Source organism: Crinia signifera, chromosome 1, assembly GCF_055691185.1.
Source record: "Crinia signifera chromosome 1, ASM5569118v1, whole genome shotgun sequence".
In the NCBI taxonomy this organism is placed as follows: Eukaryota; Metazoa; Chordata; class Amphibia; order Anura; family Myobatrachidae; genus Crinia; species Crinia signifera.
In genome coordinates, this window is record NC_139217.1 from 385,741,142 (window position 1) to 385,759,726 (window position 18,585).

General features: G+C 42.6%; 1 protein-coding gene across 2 annotated transcripts in view; it reads right to left on the minus strand.

The window, feature by feature from the left end:
• ADAMTS19 (ADAM metallopeptidase with thrombospondin type 1 motif 19) overlaps nt 1-18,585 on the minus strand; it is a 166,813-nt gene that overhangs the window by 103,436 nt on the left and 44,792 nt on the right. The window lies entirely within an intron of this gene.

The window sequence follows — 18,585 nt, forward strand, 5'->3', positions numbered from 1 at the left end:
TTGTTAACGAAGTACCAAAAATTACATTACTGGTCAGTATTTATGGTACATTACTGTATCTTGTCTCCACAGTTCCTGAGATTAAACATGCCGCCCAAAATCACCAAAGCAATGAGCCAGATCATCGCCAAGATGAAACAAGATAATAAGACAACACGAGAGATCCAGGCTTGGCTGAAAGAAAGTGGTACTGAAGTTCATTTACAGACTGTGCGCAATCATGCTTCTATGAGGATGCGCCCCAGATACAGAACTCCTTCTCACTGCACATTTTAAGTACAGTACTCTATATTAGCAGATTCTATAATTACATTACTACTGTATACGGTACTGTACCAGGCGCGTTCAAGCTATGGCCCTCCAGCCGTTGTGAAACTACAAGTGCCATCATGCTGTGCCATCGATTTGCTATTAGAGAAAGATACAGTACAATTATGGCACGGCATGCTGGGATGTGTAGTTTCACAACAGCTGGAGGTCCACAGTTTGGACATGCACGCTGTATGCTGTACAATCATTTTTGTCTGTGTTATACTATAGGAAAGTCCAAAAGATTGTAGAAGAATTAACTTGTGGTGATGATGAGAGTATTGCTGGACAAATTAAAAACATTCTTTATTCGGACTATGATATGGACATTTCACTTTCCAGTGTCAAACGGATGCGAAGAAAAACCGTTCTCTGTAGCGCAGTATGTATGGGTATTAACTATCGTGTACATGGCAGCCTGCCATTGTGATTTTTTGTTTGTGGAAAAGTCAGAAGGAATTTGCTAAGCACCAAATACTGTAACCATTGATTTAAAAAAAAAAAAAAGTACGTTTAAAAAATGAAAATATATTGTAACCAACTGAGGATCGAACCACTGTTACTGTCATAGTGTAGCTGTGCCTCTACCTGCTAGGCCACTGTTACCTGTGATTTTCTTCGCTCCATTGGTGTGTGATATACAGCAACGTCCAATACAAGACATGCCCCGTAAAGTACAGTACGTACTGTATGACATGCTCCGTATGATACTGTAGGTCCTCAAATAATGTTTTAAGTAGTCATCCAGCAATAGCAAAGGTTAGCATGGCTTCTGTACCAATTAGATAAATCACCGTACGTAACTGCGGCTGCGAATAAAATACAAGAACTCTGTCCGTAAAGTAAGGACAAAATCTGTAGTGTAAAGTATGATACTGTAGGTCCTCAAATAATGTTTTAAGTAGTCATCCAGCAATAGCAAATGTTAGCATGGCTTTTGTACCAATTACATAAATGACCGTACGTAACTGCTGCTGCGAATAAAATACAAGAACTCTGTCCGTAAAGTAAGGACAAAATCTGTAATGTAAAGTCGTGGCAGCCTGACTGTTTTGTAGAAGAGATTTTTACGCATGCGCTGTACTGTTTGGGAAAAGTGACATCTGGTGGTCAATGAGTGTAATTGCAGGTTACATTTACAAGATTACGTTACATTTATAACGCGATCTATAACAGGACTATAGCGCAAGGAGCAGGCGCAATTCATGCACGATTTGCATAGCGCGTGTTATGCGCAACGCAGCCACGATGTACTTGGCCACATCTGTATATGCACCAGGGCTAAAAACAGTCAATGTCCTGTATTCCACGGCTTTGCAATAAATAGCGATGGCTGAAGAAAAGGAAAAATGGAAACCCATCTCGCGATGTAAAAGTGATAAAAAAATGTTTTACTGTGAGAAGTTATAGATAAAATGTTTATATGATGAAAATAAAAAGGAAATGAAAAAAGAATCAAGGATACAAAATGCATTGCGCCCCCCCCCCCCCCCCAAAAAAAAAAAACATTGAACAAAAATATTGCTGCTAAAAGAAAGTCTGAGGATTATGGCTACAGGCGAAATCCCAAATGACAAATCCTTGGTTTGTTGGAAGACCTGCAAGCTTAAAACAAGAGAAGAATAAAGGTCAAGTAATGCTAATTGCACAACCAGACCCGAGCAACGCCGGGTACCTGAAATTATCATTTCTATTTCAATGTCTAATTGTTTTATTATTGTGCAACCAAATTCAATGCAGTAACTTTATTTCACTTCATTTCTTAAGGTGCCCATATACAAGCCCAATTTAGCCTGTTTTCATCCAATTCGGATGGATTGGCTCGATATACTGTATCAGATCAAAACTGGCCAAATTGGACCTGTTTCGGATCCTGTGGATCATACGTGCAGCATGTATGAGCTATCAGATTAGACTCATCAGCAGCACATCGTGGCTGTTGTTAGCACCCGTGATGTATCACATTTAATCAGGGCCATACAGATGGAGCGCCACTCACTCAGCTCCATTGCTCGCCAGAACGCCCCAGCTGGCGAGCCGGCGCTCCATCTGACTGGGACGTGCGTCCCAGTTACCGGGTGGCTGGGACGCAAACCCTGCCCATCTCCGCTTCAGGGAGACAGGCAGGGTTAGAGGGGGAAGGAGCGGGGAGGTGGGGGACGGCGGGGAGGCAGCGGGAGCTCCGGTTGAAGGGGATGCATGTGCATCTCATGCACGCGCATCCCCTTATGATGGCTGGCAGAATCCATCGCCAGCCCCTGCCTGAATGAGACCCGCTCCATCTGTAGGTGTGTGCCAGCGGTGCCATAGCGTGGCATACTCCATGCTATGGCAACACAATTTATCTCATATAAAACTGTGCCATTTTTTACATGAAAACTGAGTAATTTTATGGATGGGTGAGGGCTCATCCGAGTGATCCTGAATCACCCCCAGAGAGAGAGGAGGAGCGAGAGGTGTACATATAAAGCATGCCTACAATATAGAGCACACTTATAAATCAGGAGGGAATATATAGAACAAGCAATACACACATAAAATTATGTTCCTAATGCAGATGAGCATGCATACTACATGCATAATACTGTAGGGAGCAGCACACGCCTACTCCGGCCAGGTGCATGATGGCTGCCTGACGGTCAGTATCAGGATGTTGGAATCCCGATGGCCGGTGCTCCGACAGGGGGTATTCCGACTAACAGGGGCTATTCTCCCTTGTGGGGGTCCATGAGGAAGAATAGAACCTCGGGCAAGAAAAGCGAGCCAATGAGCCCACAAGGGGCTTGTTTGCGCTCCCTTCCCTGTTAGAGCACCGGCAGCCAGGATACTGACCGTTGGGATCCCGCCTGTCAGACCATCATACCAAACCCCTCCAGAGTAGGCATGTGCTGCTCTCTGCAGTAGCCACAGGAATTTCAGAGCTGCTGTCAAGTGACCTGTGACTGTCCGTCCGGCCTAGATTTGGAAAACACTGAAGACAAACTACAGTAGAAGGATAGAAATATAGATCGCCAAAGGGATAAGTATTACAACACCTTATCTTCCTCCCTCACCGGTTAAAAAAGCCCTAGTGCCACCACACTACTTCATCCTCACTTTTCTAGCACCTACAAATATAATCCCATGTGTAAATTTCACATGGAAGGGACAAAATGCCCTATTACATGTTTCCTTTCTCATAGCTTAACAAGTGTTTTTTAAATAAGGTGTACAAGGGTGCCTACCCTGCCTTGGACATGGGTCATTGGGCCGACAGAACCTATGGTCAACCACTATAGGGCAACAGTCCCCAGTTCGACTCATGAAATAGGTCAACATGGTCATTAAGGGCCTTATTCTGATCTGAGCTCAGTACAAATTTGTTCTTAAAATGGGCAAAACCATGTGCACTACAGGTGGGGCAGATGTAACATGTATAGAGAGAGAGTTAAGTTTGTTTGAGTTATTTTGTTTCTGTGCAGGGTAAATACTGCCTGCATTATTTTTACACTGCAATTTAGATTTCTGTTTCAGCACACCCCACCCAAATTTAATTCTCTTTGCACAGGTTACATCTGCTCCACCTGCAGTGCACATGGTTTTGCCCATTTTAAGAACAAATTTGTACTGAGCTCAGATCAGAATAAGGCCATGTTGGATACTAAAGTATTTAAAACCACCTTTAAAAAAAAAGCATGTTGATCTTTTTCATGTTGACCTAATGACCATGACGACCTATTTCAAGTTTCAACTTAATGACTATAGTGGTCGAACTAATGCTTGTAGACCTAATGACCACATTTAGTGATGAATCCCAGATCTGCAATAATAAACCACTCCATCATTCTGCTACTTATATACTTCTCATAGTATTGTATAAAATAGGCTTACATGGCATATGCACTACATGTGCCACACTTCAGCGCTTTCAAACATTACATCGTTCTACAGATTCCCAAACTACAATCTCAAACTCACCAAAGTATGTGCAATATGAACCCATGCCAAAATGCATTAATTTAAATGACATATCACTTAAATTAGCTTTTTTTTTTTTCTTTAAATGACATTCATGGTGAGCTCATCTAAAAAGCCATGTAATCACCAATTAATGGTTAAAATGAATCAAGTTCCATTCTTAACGAATTCAATGAACAATACAGCTGGAAGACGTTAATAAGAACTGCTGTAATTGAAAACAATCACATAATTATATAGTGATGTCATAATGTAATACTTTATCATTGGCTGTAGATCTCTTTTGGAGCCATCATGTTTAATTACAATATTAGTTTTTGTATATTAAATATTTATTCTTATTCAGTCTGTGAAATAAAATACATATGCAATGCAGAAGTAAGCATATCTTATGTTAATAAACCATTAATAATGTATAAAGTACTTGGAAATAGAAAAAGGCCAAGCATAGAATGTGGCGGTAGGTAAGAACCACTTATCCCATGTAGTCTGCCCCTTTTTATCCTTTAGGTATAATCTCAAACTTTTTTTATCCTTAGTACTTTGTAAGAATATTTATATGTCTGTCCAAAGCAGAGGTTCTCGACCTCAGTCCTCAAGACCCCAGCAGTGCACATTTTCCAGGTCTCTATGCAGAATCACAGGTGAAATAATTTGCTCCACCTGTGGATCTTTTAAAATGTGTCAATAAATAATGAGTGCACCTGCCAGGTGACCTGAAAAAGTGCACTGTTGTGGGTTCTGAGGACCGCTCTACGTGTTCCCATTTAAATGCTTCCGTGACGCAGCTGCCCACCCTGCGTTCATCCCGGAACCCGCAAATATAAGTCACTCTGCACTGAGGGGCAATTTCCATATCCATGATGGCCATGTGACGGAATCGGCAATATTAAACGTTTAAAAAGCTTGATTCAACAACCCGGACTGAAAAAAGTTGAGATGAGCAGGAAGCGCTTGGAGCTTATGCTGCTCCAAGCACTGCTTTGTACATCAGTGTGAATGGGAACCAGGTCACTGGACCCGCTTAACCCGTTCACACTGCACAGCAACCCGGCAACAAACCGGTAAGAACCCTGCATTTTTACTGGTTCGTAATGCCGGGTTGCTGGACCCGGTAAGCCCTTTCAGATCGCACCTATTCTATGTGGAACCGGCAACAAACTGGCATGAACTCGGTAAAAGTACAAGTATAGGTACTATCTGAAAGGGGTATTAATGAGAGAGTAGCATACCTGGTACATAGTAAAAGGTGCTGTGCAAATATTTGATATCACAAGGGAGTACATAATGCTAACATGTTGAGAAACCCTGATCACATATCACATACTTTTTTTTGTCCAGCATATCAGATGTTAAACTGTAAAAGCAAATTCATGTAAAGGCATATACTCATTATAAATCTGTGGCCTATGACATTCTAGATGAACAAGAAGTCATTTGTGTCTAGATATAGTTATAGAGCAAATAAATTATACATGAGTGGGGGAATAAGGAATTAAGTAGGGGAACTACAATCACAATGCTATTTTTCCTACTCTACCTTGAAGCAATCAATGGAGCTGCAGCTGGCCATCAATCTCGACATGTCAGTAAGGGCACTGTGATTTTTCTATATGGAAGCACATGTGTTCCACACCTGTAGCCACTTGATGAGAGATGAGAAGATATAACCTGAAGCCATGCTGACTACAAAGAACAGTAACAGGTTTCAGGTGCATTCAATAATGAAGGCATGAAATATAGACTCTCTGGGGCAACCCGTACTCATATCCCAAGGGGGGAGATAAAGATATTGCTTATATTAAAAGAATATATTTTTTTAAAGTAGTAGCTTAAGAAAATATTATTGATAGTAAAGTATAATTAATCTGCTTTTACAGATATACGATAGTTACTTAGAACTACAGTAATTTCTTACATCCAAACCCCATGAACTGTATATGTGGATGAAACCAGGTAGTTTTTGCCGCAGGACCTTATTTAATAAGTATCCCCCTGCTGTGGCATGACACCACTGGCTGCTGGGGCCCAGTGCTGGTTTCCGAAATACAGAGGACCCTTACTGCTTTCACCCCCTGTATTTTGGGAACCAGGACTGGTTCAAGAGCCTGATGCTGGTTATAGAAATACAGGGGGATGAATAATCAGTTTGTTCCCTGTATTTCTGCAACCAGCATTGGTTCTATTTATTACAGAGAAGCCTGTATGGACCTGAATATTTTCCATTCATATTTTGTACTAAATTCGTAGCCGAATTCAGCATTAGGAATGTTAGTAAATGAGCCGACCAACATAGAACTTATGGCCATATACAACTGAGTTCTATCGATGGTCTACTCATTTGTACACCCATATTCAGCTGAAGTTGGCATTCGCATAAATGGCAAATCAGCTGAATTCAACTGATAGTAAATCAGCCAAACGGCCGTAATTAAAATGGGTACCAATGAGTGCATTCATACCCATTAAATTGACCCCTTTGTCTTATAAAATGCATACCTTCCAACATGGTCCACTCCAGGAGGGACAGAATGCTCTATTCCTGGACTTCCTTCTTAATTTCTGTTGACCATCACCTGTGTTGAAACATCTTTCTTACCAATTAACCTGTTTAGGACAGGTGAAGGCAATCATACATCAAGAAGGATGTCCAGCCCTGAGATTGAAGGTCCATACCTGTTTAGCCGTTCATACAAGATCTGCCTATTCGCGGATGATGTTCTCCTTACCATTGCCAACCCTCCCACCTCCCTAACCGCCCTGCATAAGATTCTACATATGTATTCCTCAGTCTCTTACTATAAATTAAATAGTTCCAAAACTGAGGCTTTACCCATAAATATACCGGCAAATACCCTAGCAGAATTAAAACTGAGCTATGACTACTCGTGGCAGACGGATATCCTAAAATATCTGGGTATCCACATAACCCCTAAAGTATCGCTAATTATCTTCCATTACTACATAAATTCTCCCAGATGACTAATGAATGGATGCTTCTTGAGACCTCATGGCTCGGCCGAATTTCAGCCCTAAAAATGATTCTACTCCCTAAATTACTGTATCTTTTTAGAACTATTCCTATCCTCCTTCCAAAACATTTGCTAGCCAAATTCAATTCAGCATTCTCAAAATATATTTGGAGAGGTAAAAAGACTAGCCAGAAGCAAAATGTGCCTCCCTAAATCAAAGGGAGGATTGGCATTCCCAGACCTCCTTTCATATCAAATAGCATGTATTTTAGCTCCACTTCACGCTTGGTTTGTAAATGCCGATATTAAACCATGGGTCCTCTTGGAGAAGGGAATCTCTTCCCCGATTGAACTCACTGACATCTTGTGGCTCCCCTCATCAGAATCTCCAAAAGCTATTGAACACTCCTCCATCCTACTATCCACTAGACGCTCCTGGCTAGCACTGGTATCGACAATACCGGAAATCAATCTCCCTTCCCCCAACTTGTCCTTATCGGGAATAGCCCACATGATTCCAAATTCATCACTGGACCACTGGATTTCCCAGGGCATTTCAACATTGAGTACCATCCTCAGAGAGGGTTCCATGATCCCATTTAGCGATATTTTCCTTCTCAATCTCCGCTAAGCACTTCTATAGGTTTCTCCAACTGCGACATTGGTTACAGAGCACAGCCCCCCCCCCCATAAAATAGTGCCAATACCTAAATACATTCTTCATAGACTTGCAAGAATAAACACCAAGGGCTCCATAACCTGGTGGTACAACGTGCTCACGGATCCGCAACAACCTGTTAAAACTAGAGATGTGCACCGGCCACTTTTCGGGTTTTTGGTTTTGGGTTCTGAATACCTTGAGGTTTTGGGTTCTAATGGGTTTTGGCAAAACACCTCCTAAGTGTTTTGTGTTTGGATTTTTTGGGTTTTGGGTTCTGATTTTTTTGCTCAAGTTTAAGCCCCAGCAGTAGCACCAACACACCCTCTCCCAACCCACTACTTGACTGGAGTGAAGATGGCGGGCGCGGCAGCCGCTTATAAAGCCTCACGAAATCCGGCGCCGGGAGATGACATTCTAATCACGCGGACGGACCCGAGTCAGGCGGGAATCTCCGAGCGCTGCTTGGAATTGGGCTTGGAATGATGACGTCCGTGGGGGCTCGGATCTCTGAAATCCGAGCCCGCACATCTCTAGTTAAAACACGCTCCCAATATAAATGGGAACTTGATCTAACAAGCCCTCTGTCTGATGACGATTGGAAGACCATCTTCCATAACTGCTTCCATATCTCTAAATGTCAGTCTCATACAGAACAATTCTACAAATTGGTACACAGGCAATACCTAACCCCGGCCCTCCTCCACTCAATTTGGCCATCCACCTCCAACGCATGCTGGAGACAATGTGGAGGAGTGGGAACACTATTCTACATATTTTGGTCTTGTCCTAAACTGAAGGGAATGTGGACTAGGATATTTACTTTACTCTCGGACATCTCAGGTGTCCCCATATCTCAACACCCGAAAATAGCTATATTTCATATATTCCCAGACTTTGTAACTAAAGATACCCAATATGTGCTCGGTCATATCCTAATATCGACCAAATTGTTTCTGGCTAGGCACTGGCGGACCCCTTTGGTTCCTACGATTCTAACTATCGAAGAAGCGGTCCATAACCATTTTCGATTTGAGACGGAGGGCTCCGTCTGTGTTACGTCCTCTACGCCCTCTACAGCTAAGTGGATGGCCTGGCTTGCTTATAAAATAGCAAAGTCCTAAATATACATCCCAGAAAGACCTTTCTGCACATACACAATTTACACATCCTTTCTAGAGTCCATTATTGTTAAAAATGGAAGTTTATTAATGATTTATGTATTGTTATAACCATATGCCTGTACCTTATATATATATATATATATATATATATATATATTGTGTATATTTTGCTTGTAACTGCAAGATGTAAAGTGTTGTCTCCCCCCTTCTCCCCCCACCCCCCTCTTTTTCATTCTGTACCCCCCCCCCCTTAGCTGTCTATTTGACACGCTCTTGAAAACCCAATAAAAATTCAATCTTTAAAAAAAAAAAAAAGAAGGATGTCCAGGAACAGAGCATGGTGTCCCTCCTGGAGAGGGTCATGTTGGGAGGTATGTATAATGTATAATGTAAAGGTCCTTTCAGTTTTTTAATGTTTTATTAATTTGTCAAAGACATTATGACAGCTTTACAAATCAAAGTGCATACATTATATCAAGGAAGAATAAAGAAAATCACATAGCATATATCTTAAAGTCAGTAGAAACATAACTGCTTATAAACTGAGTAGTAAAAAGGTCAATAAACAAATGGGTAGACCACATTTAAAAATAAAAAAAGGAAAAGAAACTATAAAGAAGAGGGTGGAGAAAGGAAGGGATCACACATGAGAGAGATTGGGATTGTCCTAATTATGCTTCTTTATCTCATAAATAATATGGCTGCACCTTTTTAAGAGCAGATAGCTATAAAGACATACCTCCCAACTGTCTCCCATACCTCCCAGTTTCGCGGCACCATCCCATTTCTGTGGAACTGTCCTGCCCCCTGCCCTTCCCGTTTTTTTGGGGACAGTCTCCCCCCCAGCCTGAAAAGAATAGATGATGTGCGCATGCGCACAGCGTCTATTCAGTGGCAAACAGTGGGAAAACAGGGCGTGACCAGATGGTGCCCTAATTTGCATATGCTGCACCCCTATTTACACAGGGCATGCCTCCTTTATGCCGCACGACTGTCCCTCTTCCTCTGGTGAAGAAGTTGGGAGGTATCATTAAGATGATCCCACTAATTGTTTACTTAAATACCTTCTGTGCATTCAAAAACCTTAAATATCTGTTCTTGAGTTGAGACAGCTTTATCAGTTGTACAGATCTCCTGTCAGTGTAAAAGCTAAAGCAGGTCCTTTCAGTTTTAAATAGGCAGAACGCTGTATCTTCCCTTGTGTTTGTCCAATTTCACACACTTTCTCTAAATACAATATGTAATTATTTGCAATTAGTGGGGTTAGTTATATATATATATTACATGATTAATTAATAATTAGATTATACAGGTCGAGTATCCCGTATCCGAATATCCGTTATCCGAAATATTCCGAAATACGGACATTCCAGAAAGTGAAAAAAAAATTTTTTTTTTTGCTAAAAACTCACTGGGGACATATGTAACAGCATCACTGGGGACATGATATGTAACTGGCACTATATATGTGCAAGACAATGATTGCTTGGCATTCAAATTCAGTGCTGAGATAGTACACACATTTTGTTTCACGTTTTGAAACCTTGTTTTTTGAACAATTAAAATATGTTTGTGTGTATTTTATGTGGTAATAAAATATATTTGTGTGTATATTATGTGTTTATACAGCATAAATGCAAGATACTTCAAAATACATCATTGAAATATAAAAATATTCCGAAATACGGAATAATCCGTTATCCAAAATTCTCCTGGTCCCGAGCATTTTGGATACGGGATACTCAACCTGTATTCCATTGCATTCCAATGACACTGGTAATGCACATACAGTACAAGTATTCTGAGTGTTACATCCCCCTTTATATGCTGGTAGCATGGCTGTGGAATGATTGTCATTGACATGTTTAGAAATTGATCTATTGGAAATCCAGTAGTAATCTAGAAGTTGCCCATGATCCTAAGTAGAAGTACCTGTTATCTTCTCTGTTCTCATTATCATTGCAACAGGGAAACAGCCGTGTAAATAATGATAGCCTCTTCTTAAGCTACACCAGCAGTTCTCAAACTGTGGTTCCTGACCTAAAGTGGGTCCTGGCATGCTCAGCATGGGGTCTGTTATTTTAGACTCCTAATATAATTTTGTGCCTCCACAAAGCTGCAATGCATGTGTTGTCGCATGTGATGTGATGACCTTCTGCAGTAACTTTCTGGGGTCCTGTAATAATTTTTATCATCTGATGGGGTCCCAGAGCAAAATAGTTTGAGGACCCCTGAGATACACTGAGGGGAGAATTCAAAAGTTGGGTGCAACAGGTGCGCACACATCTTTTCAGCTTGCTATCCCCAGGGCAAAAAGACGAAAAAAGTCACCCAGTCAAACAGGACTTTTCTCATCGCGCCCATTCGTTTGGTCGTGCTTAGGCGATTTGCGTGCCTAAACCCAAACTTATTGGGGGTCAAATATGTGATAAAATCTACCACTTGAATATAGCCCCGCAATCTCATTGGAGATCGCAGTGTATCAGGTGCGATAAAACATTGTTGGTTTTTTTTTCGTCTGTTTGGTGCTGGGCTGTGTACCAAATTTGGATATCATTAAAATGGATGAACAAAATTCCATAGGAGAGGAGTTTATCCTGATACCCCAAAGTGGTCTCATATTCAAAAGTTATGAATATTATTTAGTCTATAACAAACTATTGTATGTATATATATATATATATATATATATATATATATATATATATATATATATACATATACACTATTATATTGTGAGTGCATTGTTTTTTTTTTTTTTATATTGTAATGTTAATCCATTGAGGAGTTATTGAATGGCGATGCTAGTAGCTTAACCGCTGTGGTGAGTACTGTATAAGTGGCTGGAGTGGTATGAGTTAGGAGCTGATTGGCTGGTGCTTTATCTCTCTCCACACAGACCTCAATAGTTATTTTTTATTTATGAGTACTTCCCTCATTTTCCCAGGCAATTCAATATGTTTACAGTGGAAAAAATACTATAATGTACATTTTATCAAACAGAAAACTAGTGCATCATTAAAAATGGTCAAATTCCCTGTCTCACATTCTCACTCCTCATGGATCATTTTGGTTACATCAAGACTTTTATTAACTGTGGTTCCGGACATATCAAATAAATTACTTTGCCTGTCAAACGGTTTAGAAAATGCATCATAGGCTGCAGCGTTTGCAGGATTTCTAAAGACCTCTCTTTGAGGGACATTTATCAAGGCAATCCGAGAATTCAAAGCTACTGCCAGCATCATAGCTATGAACAGCGACAATGTCAAGAGACATGTATATTTTATTCCCAGCGACAATGTCAAGAGACATGGTATGGTTTCAGTACGTGCTGTGAAACCGGAAAGAACAGAATTATAAAACAGCTGCTTATATTAATACATTGTCAAACCTGTTACATAGTGCCTGCTTTAGCAACATTTCTATATATAAAAAAATAGCATAAAATATGGTGTCATTTTATACCCTATTACAGTTGTTCCCAAACTTTTTTAAATCACGGCACCCTAGAGCATCAGAATTTTTTTCACAGCACCCCTAGTCAAAAAGTTTCTTATTCTGTAAATTGTATGTCATACATGGGTTTATTTATGGGTGAGGGACAGGATTAGCTTCTGTTTTTGCATTTTACAATGACCTTAAATAATTTCAATTGCCTCTAGACCATTAATCCAAGGCACCCCTGCAAGTGTCCCGAGGCACCCCAGGGAGCCTAGGCACACAGTTTGGGAACCACTGCCCTATTATCTCTACACCAATATGTATTATAATAATAATGATAACAATAATTAAAGTAATAAGAAGAAGAAGAACCCACTCCAAGTGTGAACAAAGATCTTCTAGAAAATAAGGCTGGAACCTTAAAAGTATATTAAAACAGTTGAACTAGCGCTACCACAGTTTATATTTACTAACCCATATTTGTGTGCCTAGTACCACCATCAGATCGCAATGCTGGATGAGTAGCTTAGCACCGCCCACCAAACGCAGCACCCCCCCACGACGAATCCCCTCGGTAACATGCAAGGGGATGTATGCAAACACATGCACTGGAATATTGCCGAAGGGTAGAGAAATTATTTGATGGTCACCATTATTCAAATGATTTCTCTACCCTTTGGAATTAAAAGTCAGTCTGAACAGACTATTATTTCCATCTGTGTCCACCGAGGAAGGGGCGGGCGCTGATGTCCTGTGCCCAGGAGTTCCCCTCCAGACAACCCCTGCCCGCCTCCCTCCCTACCCATATGAATGCCTCGGCGACTGTGATAGTTGCCAAAGGCATTTGTACAGCGGTCCTCCACATATGCGCAGGCGCAGAGCCAAAACATCAGTAACCTGGGTAATAAGTGTGATTTAAAAGGGGTATAACGGTGATGGAAACATTCAGAATAACATTGGTTCCAGAGGATCATCAGGATCAGGAGCATCAATGTAGTGAATGAAAGAATGGTAAATCCATTGTTACTTTCTCCTTTACAGCTAGATATGGAGCTACTAATTCATGCCATGCACCAATGGTAGTTCTGCCTCCTTCTGTACTGTTAAGCTAGGTCTTTTCTGAATCTAAGCTATCAATATATCTCTATACACTTCAGAGTTCACCCAATGCTTCTGTCCATTCATCAAAAAATGTACCAGCTACTATGCAATAAATCAGGTGCTTTCTGTATAAAATAACTTAATCCTTTAACAATATAAAATAATAATTATAAGCTGCAGAAATGATTAATATGCCTATGAAAAGAACCAACCAGAATGCCGATGCATATGTCTCTGTGCTGTAAATTTATCAGCAGGGCTGATAGAAACAGCAGTGGCGTAACTAGAATTTTTTCTCCCCCCACACGCATGCCTCTTGCTCTGTGAGAGTGCTGTGACCAGGGGCATCGGGAATGTTTTTAGTTCGGGTGGGGGGGACCAGGTTTTGCCTTTTAAATTATTGCTGCTTTAAATCTAAGCGCTGAATCACAGGAATTTCTCTGTTCCTACAATTTGTAGACCATTACCTGGTACATATGTACATGGTACATATCTCCCAGACAGAGGGAAACCTCAAAGAGACCTGCCCAAAAACTGCTGCCAGCAAAACATGCTCCCGAGGTGTGGTAAATACTGGCACTTGCCAATTTCTGATTTATCCTTTTTATTAACAGTTATTTATATAGTGCCAGCATATCATGTTGTGCTATACAGTTGGGAACAGAACAGTAATAAGACAAGACTGGATAATAGCAAATAGGTAATGCTGCTCTGGGGGCTGTGTATCCAGAGTGCTGCCCAGACTTTAACCCACGGGTTATGAATCTGCAACAAACCACAAAGCAGGTAATACAGGACGAATGCTTTGTAATATTATCTTAAGTAATGATGCATCTTTGTTTCGGTCCATTGCTGAAATCCATTAACTACAGGCACTACAGACACTGTAAAGAAGCTGCTGACAGGGGAACTGAAAGGAAGTTTTGTAAAAACCCAATTCTCAATTCAGTATCCAACAGCACAACCTAAAGTATAACTGAAGACTGGATAGATAGCTGTGTTTGACGCCTGGAGATAGATTCTAGTGCTGATACTGTAGACTGATCGGAAGCGAAGTGAGGGGTTCTATTATGACTCATTAGCATCCCCCGCGTGTTCGCACGTGGGGGCGATGTTGGTCGTATTGGCATGCGCAGGTGAATTTGTGCATACGCTTGGTGCATGCTTCCATAGACTGCTGGTGGGGGCATGGGCGTATAGTCATGGGCTTTCCCATGAAAATGCTGGATGTTCCCATGGTAATCGGCCCGTGACGTGGGTGCAGGGGGCGGGCAGCTGACATCAGATGTCAGCTGCCCGCCCACTTCCCTGCGAATGTGCACGCATATCTAAGGTGACCTACAGTAAGAATCACTTTAGATATGCGTGCACTCACCACATCATTTGATGGTTGGCGACCATCGAATGATATGGGTGTTAACATAAAGCCTGTGAATGGATGTTTATGTTAAATATCCATTCGCAGCCAGTGCGAATGGACATGGTGTGCGAGGGGGATGGGGACAGGCAGACCGACATTCGGCTGGTGGCGTCTTCGGGACTCGCAAGGCTGCAAATTCGCAGCCTTGAGTATCAACCAGAATGACCCCCTGCATTCTGCCCTCCATCGCTCAAAGTAACCCCCTACACACACACACACACACACACACACACACACACACACACACACACACACACACACACACACACACATAGGCCTCAGGTAGCCAACCAAGAAAGCAAGACAATAAACTGTACATTTCTGAAAATGTATCAAGCTGACATTCAAACTGTAGACTCTTCATGTGAACTATGTTCTAAGTGTTTAAGACAATATGTTAAACATTCAATCAGATGATCATAGGGGTTATTTACTTGAATATTACCAAATATCTATATGTATTGTGTGTTACAAAATCTGCCATGATAAAGAACTGTGTTCCTGTAGACCTGCCGTGTGTGTTCCTAGATACCCTGCACATTCCTGGTGACCTGTGCTTGTTGCCAGAGACCTGTGCGTGTTCCCAGAGACCTGAACATGTTCCATGAGACCTCTGCATGTTTCTGATGACCCAGGCATGTTCATGTTGACCTATAAGATCTCCGGAGATCTCGGCATATTCCCAGGCTTGTGCGAGTTACCAGAGATCTGTGACTGTGCATGTTCCAGGAGACCCATGCATATTCCTGAGAACTTGCACATTTATCCAGATACCTGTGCATGTTTGTGGAGGAATGTACATCTCCCAAGAGATCGGTGCATGTTCCCAGGAACCTCTGCTTGTTTTCAGAGATCTGCATTTTCCTGGAGAGACCCGTACATGTTTCCAGAGATATGTGCATGGTACCACAGACTCATGTAAGTTCTTGTAGAACGGAACATGCTCCCAGATACCTATGTGTTTTTCCCTGATCCCGTGCATGTTCCTAGAGACCTGTTTGTGTTTCCGGAGATTTGTGCTTGTTCCTAGAGACTCGTGCATGTTCCCAGAAACCAATACATGTTTTCAGAGACCTGAGTTTGTCCACAGGGACCTGTGCTTGTGTCTGGAAATCTGTGCACATTTTTGGAGACATTTGCATGTTCCCAGAGAGACCCATGCATGTTCCCAGAGAGACCTATGCATGTTCCTAGAGAGACCCATGCATGTTCCTAGAGAGACCCCTGCATGTTCCTAGAGAGACCCCTGCATGTTCCTAGAGAGACCCGTGCATGTTCCTAGAGAGACCCGTGCATGTTCCTAGAGAGACCCGTGCATGTTCCTAGAGAGACCCCTGCATGTTCCTAGAGAGACCCCTGCATGTTCCTAGAGAGACCCCTGCATGTTCCTAGAGAGACCCCTGCATGTTCCCAGAGAGACCCCTGCATGTTCCTAGAGCAGGCATGTCCAAAGTCAGGCCCTGGGGCCAAATGCGGCCCGTGCTGTCATTTCAAGCGGCCCGCAGCCTCCAGCTGGAAGCGGGCAGAGCATCAGATGTGGGAAGCACAGGACACTAAAGGTGGGGCCCCGGCGAGCACGCCTTTACCTTGCTGTCTGGTGCAGTGAGGAGGTGCCGGCTGCCACAGTCAGATGTGTTTGGCGTCCTACCCCTGCTGCTGCAATCATATATATATATCTCCCTACTCCGCAATCACAGTGACAGCAGTGTTTGGGGAGGGGAGCAGCAAGGGGAAAGCTTGCTCCCGTAACATGCAGAGTGGAGGAGGGTGGCAGCAGGAGCCCAAGCATCTCCTTTCCTTGCAGTGCCTGCTTTGCCTATCCTTCCTCTGGCTCACACAAGGAGCTGGGAAACATACAGAGAAGGGAGTGGGCAGAGTGTGGGACATACAGCGAAGGAGGGTCAGGTTGGGGGACATGCAGTGAATGGAGGCACTGATGGACATTAAGGGAAGGGGGGCAGGCTGGGGGACAGAGTGAATGGTGCAGAGTGGGGAACATACAGTGAATGGGGACATACAGTGAAGGAGGGGCTGGCTGGGGGACATACAGTGAATGGGGGCAGAGTGGGGGACCATTCTGATGTGATTAATGATTCAAAAAATGTCAGGCTGAATGGTCGGCCCCCACACATATACACTTCACCAAATCTGGCCCTCGTCGCAAAAAGTTTGGACACCCCTGTCCTAGAGAGACCATGCATGTTCCTAGAGAGACCCATGTATGTTCCTAGAGAGACCGTGCATGTTCCTAGAGAGACCCCTGCATGTTCCTAGAGAGACCCGTGCATGTTCCCAGAGAGACCCGTGCATGTTCCCAGAGAGACCCGTGCATGTTCCCAGAGAGACCCCTGCATGTTCCTAGAGAGACCCCTGCATGTTCCTAGAGAGACCCCTGCATGTTCCTAGAGAGACCTGTGCATGTTCCTAGAGAGCCCGTGCATGTTCCTAGAGAGACCGTGCATGTTCCTAGAGAGACCCGTGCATGTTCCTATAGAGACCCGTGCATGTTCCTAGAGAGACCAGTGCATGTTCCTAGAGAGACCCCTGCATGTTTCTAGAGAGACCCGTGCATGTTCCCAGAGAGACCCGTGCATGTTCCCAGAGAGACCCATGCATGTTCCTAGAGAGACCCCTGCATGTTCCTAGAGAGACCCCTGCATGTTCCTAGAGAGACCCGTGCATGTTCCTAGAGAGACCGTGCATGTTCCTAGAGAGACCGTGCATGTTCCTAGAGAGACCCCTGCATGTTCCTAGAGAGACCCGTGCATGTTCCTAGAGAGACCCCTGCATGTTCCTAGGATATGTGCACACAGTGCCAGAATCCACTAAAAATGACGCTGCAGAGACAGTACATGGCTGTTTCCCTTTTTAAATCACTCAAGTTCAATTGTGCATTTTAATTAATTTTAAATACATTGCAAAATATAAAGTAACACATAGAAAATACGGAACTTCACATTTGTGAGAAAAACAAATGAATCATACTTGCATACATACATACATACATACATAATTGCCATCACTGAACAAGGCCGAAGCTTTAGCGACAAGCAGGGACTGGGGGCCAAGACCTCCATTACACCTATTCACAATGTCAAAATTAGTTTAACATGATCTAACATGAATGAGTCTTTGGTTCTGACTACTTATAGTCACCCAGCATTCATCCATCCTGAACGACAAACAAAGAAGTTATATAAGATGTTAATGCCATTGTTGCAGCTACTCTCTACGAACAGGCTTTAGGTTGAAAACACTTATATTCTCACATTTAAATTTCGTGTTTTACATGTTGATGTAACCACATACTTTCCTACACTCCCACAAGGTCCGGCCAGTCCCCCGAACACACAGAAGAGTGTCCGCATTTCCGGCATCCCATCTGCTTCCTATTGAAGCGGCAGGATGAGACTATACCGGGGATTTGCATCTCGGTAAGAGGAGGTTAGGCCACATGACATGAATTTGTATCAATTAACCCCACCTCCTGTTGCAGACCTGTGAATAGAACCATTTTACCTAAATTGAAGCTAGGTTATTCGATGAGACAGACGAACCCCCTGTAGTGTCATGTAGTTCCTATTGTCTGGGTTCCTCCCG